Source organism: Rattus rattus, chromosome 1 (assembly GCF_011064425.1).
Source record: "Rattus rattus isolate New Zealand chromosome 1, Rrattus_CSIRO_v1, whole genome shotgun sequence".
NCBI lineage: Eukaryota > Metazoa > Chordata > Mammalia > Rodentia > Muridae > Rattus > Rattus rattus.
This window is the reverse complement of record NC_046154.1, coordinates 262,593,121-262,598,167: the sequence shown is the minus strand read 5'-3', so window position 1 is coordinate 262,598,167 and position 5,047 is coordinate 262,593,121.

Here is a 5,047-nt window from a genome sequence, read left to right as displayed (position 1 = left end):
AGGCTCCGGCTGCAGCGCTCTGCCTCTTATAGGCGCCGGCGCGTCGTGGCCGAGGCCCGGAGCAGCCTGGGAAATGGAGTCTATACCCGGCCCACACCCAGGGCATGCCGGGAGTCGGAGGCGGCCAGTGCAGCAAAACCCTCGCCGGTTCTGAAGCGTCCTCGGCGGACCTCGGAGAGCACCTGTAGGGCAGCTGCCCACCTTGAAGAGGGAGGCTGCGGATCTTCCGCTACACTTCGGCACTACCCACACGAGTTCTCCTATCAAGTCCTGCTTTTCCTCGCACCAGGACCTCACCCCATGCCTGGGGAACGTGATCCTCATGGGGTTGACCCATATGACTTGCTGCAGCTGGCCTAATTTATATGAGAAATTACGAGCAATGATGGATCGATTTCAAGTTTCTTTTCCACCCCAAACGGGGGTCTCTCTACATGGCTCTAGCTGCCCTGGAACTCACTCTAGACCAGGCTGGCCTCAAACTCAAGAGATCCACCTGCCTCTCTGCCTCATGCTCCACCATACGGGCTGATTTCTTCATGTTCTTAAATTTTTCTATTCTTGTTTATTATAATCTCTAATAATCACAGTTTTGCAGTTCGTCTTTAAAATAGGCAAAATGCGGACCAAGAGGTTATTTGGGACTTGTCTAAAACCTATAGCCTTTCTTTCTTATCCTGTTTCTCCGATGAAGGCAAGATCTAGGTCTATCCTGTGGCTCCCCCTCCCATAACCTGTCATTCTGCTTCCTTCTACTCATCTCATTCCTAGCTTTTTCCTGTAGCTCCATCAACATTCAGGCTACCTCAAGCTTTTTGCCTTTAAAATCTTTTTTTTCTTCTTTCTTTTTTTTTTTTTTTTGAGCGGGGGACCGATCGCGGGGGCTTGCCCTTGGTAGGCAGGCGCTCTCACCCGGAGGTTAATCCCCAACCCCTTGCCTTTAAAATCTTATGCCAACCATCCATATGTTGATTCATTTAGTGACTATTCAAATGTCATATTAGAGAGGTTACACACACACACACACACACACAGAGTTTGGTTTTGAACAGGGCCTTTGTAGGTCAAGATGGTTTTGAATTTGTTTGTTTGTTTGTTTGTTTGTTTGAGAGAGGGTTTCTCTGTGTAGCCCTGGCTGTGGACCAGGTTGGCCTCAAACTTCAAGATCCTCCTGCCTCCCATTTTAAAGGCCTGCTTCAGCTTCTTGAGTGTTGTAATGAGAGCCATGATTTGAAATAACTGCTGCTTCCCGTCTTTCTCTTCCCTCCTTGACATCGCTACCTGTGGTATTTGTTATTTTTTTAGTCTTCTGTCGTGACTAGATTCCATGTGACTTAAAGAGTTGTTTTGGTGATTGTATTCTCAATACCAAGTTAATCTGGTTATTTGACATTTAAGAGCACAGTATTTATGGGCTAGATGGATGCACAGAAGGATTAAACTATATGTAGGTTGTGTGTGTGTGTGTGTGTGTGTGTGTGTGCTTGAAAAAGTGCTGGTTCCGAGTCCTAGTACATTTTTCACATAACCAATAAACTATGAAGCCAGCGCAACTGGCTACTAAGCCCTCTCACCTTTAAAACGGAGACAGAGTGGCTTTGAAAAGGTGCTGTGAATTCCAGTTTTCTACATCAGGCAACATCAGAGACAACACCACCAAGCACAAAGGGAGAAACAGCAGACCAGGTAAAAAAATATCTTTGGGATTTCGTGCCCTGATCATCGATCTGCTGAGAGTCAGGAGACATGATGAAATGCGGGGATCCCTGGACTGCTGCGTTGCCTGAAGATAATCCCGCTTCCCACCGCGTATGCCCAACTCTCAAGAACCTGGTCTTCCTGAGCACACACACGGTGGCTTACAATCATCTGCCTGTGCAGGCACCTGCACACTCGTGTGTACATACCCACACGCACACACACATAATTAAAAATAATGGGGAATAAATCTTAAAACCAACAACCCAGCCAGGTGTGGTGTCACACACCTTTAATCCCAGCACTTGGGAGGCAGAGGCAGGTGGATCTTGGTGAGTTAGAGGCCAGTCTGGTCTACAGAGTGAGCTCCAGGATAGCCAGGGCTACGCAGAGAAAACAAGTCTCAACAAAACAGAAACAAACACACAACACAAAACCTCTGAGCTGGGAGTGGCGCCACACACCTTTAATCCCTGCAGAGGCAGAGCTCTGTGAAATGGAGGCCAATCTGGTCTACATAGTGAGTTCCAAGTCAGCCACAGCTACACAGTGAGACTCTAAATAATCAAACGAAAGGTCATGTGCATGAAGGGAAGGCTGGGCAGACACCTAGCAGTGACAGTGCTTGCATTGAAAGGGGGGAGTTGTGTGCCACTGTGTTCAGCTAAACGGCTTCTTAGTCATTAATGTGGGCAAACATTCTCTTTAAAAAAAAATTTAAAAAGCTGTTTTAAAGGAATTTTATGTTTATGGTTTGCTGAGATGTATGCATATCGCGATGACTTTCTCCCACATATCAGATAGCTTGTAGTTTGTGTCCCAGGTATTAACAATTGCAGTGCAGGCAGAGGGCAAAGTGCTGGCAGGAGAGTGGTATTTTCCTGTATTTCTATATGTAAATGCTTGTCCTTCTCATCCACCCAAATGATGGTTCTCTGAGATGTGAAAACGCAACTTGCTATGAAGATCACATAGCCCTCACCAAGGCCAAAGGGCAACCCAGAGAGAGATGGACTGGGCTTTGTCCTGCTGCTGATTAGTTCAGACTGAAACGTGGCCTTCTGAAGAATTAGCTTGTAGCTGGGAGTCAGCCCCAGAAAAAGGCCAACAGCCTTATACCATATAAATGTCTCCGTGTCTTCATAATTAGACCTCCAGCGGGATCCCAAAAGCCCCTACAATCTATGCATACAGAGGTCAGAAGAGGGCATCGGATTAATCTCCTTGAACTTCAGCTGTAGATGGTTGTGGTCAGTCCTGTGTGTGCTAGAACCAAACCCCAGCCCTCCATGAACACAGCAAGTGCTTTCTCTTAACCACCGTCAATCCCTTCTCCAGCTAGACAAGGCATCAGATCCCCCAGAACTGGATAGACAGCTGAGAGCCAATAAGGGGGTGCTGGAGGAGGGCACATGCTTTCACTGAGCCAACCCTCCGTGCAGTGCTCAGAGGAACATTCTTACTGGGCCCTAACATCAGACCATCTTATTCTTGACAATCAATGCACTTAGGGACTGTGCTGGATAGCTTTATGTCAACTTGACACAAACTAAGTCATCTGAGTGAGAACCTCAATCGGGAAAAGCTTGCATAAGATCGGGCTCTGGGCAAGCCTATAAAGAGAACATTTCCTGGGCTGGTGGTTCTGGATGCTATAAGAAAGCAGGCGGGGGCTGGGGAGATGGCTCAGCGGTTAAGAGCACAGACTGTTCTTCCTGAGGTCCTGAGTTCAATTCTGAGCAACCACATAGTGGCTCACAACCATCCGTAACCGGATCCGATGCCCTTTTCTGGTGTGTCTGAAGATAGCAATAGTGTACTCATACAAGTAAAATAAATAAATCTTAAAAAAAAAAAAAAAAAGCAGGCTAAGCAAGCCATGAGGAGCAAGCCAGTGAGCAGCACCCCTCCATGGCCTCTGCATCAGTTCCTGTCCTGACTTCCCTCAGTGATGGACAATACTGTGCAAGTGTAAACCTCCTAAAGGTGCTCTAGGCCATGGTGTTCATCAAAGCAATAGGACTAACAGTGACTAGTAATTCCTGAGTCCTGTAGTGACTCTTCTCCCTTTTATTCCTCAATAATCCCATTTAACTATAGCTTGTAGCAACTGGAATATTCTTGGCCCAGGGAGTGGCACTGTTAGGGGTGTGGCCTTGTTGGAGAAAGTATGGTCTTGTTGGAGTGGGTGTGTCACTGTGGATGTGGGCTTTAAGACCCTCACCCTAGCTAGCTGGAAGTCAGTCTTCCACTAGCAGCCTTCAGATGAAGATGTAGAACTCTCTGTTCTGGCTGCACCATGTCTGCCTGGATGCTGCCCTGCTCCCACCTTGATGACAATGGACTGAACCTCTGAACCTGTAAGCCAACCCCAATTAAATGTTGTCCTTATAAGAGTTGCCTTGGTCATGGTGTCTGCTCACAGCAGTAAAACTAAGACAGAAGTTGGTACCAGGGATCTCATATTTCAAGAAAAAAAAATATAAACACTAAGTCAAATAGGATAAAATATAATTTTTCTGAAAGACCTAAATTCTACCTATTCTGCCTGTCATATACCCTCTTTTGAATGAATGTTAAGCTGGTTAATATCAATCATTGGAGACAGAAGTGTAAATTCTCCTCGGCTTTTGTTTTGGATCTCAAAGGATGTCCTCCAACCCTGGCTGAATTTGAATCTCTAGCCTTTCTGCCTCTAAGTGCTAGGATTACAAGTACGCCTGCCTGACTTTAGGTGGTGCCTGGGATTGAACCCAGAGGCCCCTGGATTTCCCATGTTACGTCCAGCCACCATCAGATCTTGCTTCTAGAATATATCTGAGTTATGTGCAAAAGCACAGAAAGGAAATCTTTCCAAATGGGTTTAAACAGCATTCTGAGGGGGAAAGCGGGATGTGTGTGCACACACCACACACACATCACATACACATGGCACGCAGTATCCAAGGCAGCTTATTTAGAAGGAAAAGGGCCCTTTCAAGAGTGGGAGATTAGTGAGCTGGAAAGACAGATGCTTGGGAGCCCAGAACCCACTTTATAAAACGATAATGTAGAATGTGCATAGGAAGGTGCGCAGGGCATGTTAAACACAACTAAATCACATATATGAGTTTCTGGGGTTTACATATGTGCATAAATGTGTTGAGGAAATTGTTCTTGTGATTTTCTTTCTTTTTAACTTTGAGACAAGGTCTCTGTGGTAGTTTGAGTGAGAGTGGTCTCCCTGGCTTGCATGTTTGATGTTTGGTCCCCAGTTGGTGGGACAGTCTGGGAAGGACTAGGAGGTGTGGCCTCCTTGCAGGACCTGTGTCACTAGGGATGATGGGCTGAGGTTTCAAAAGCCCATGGT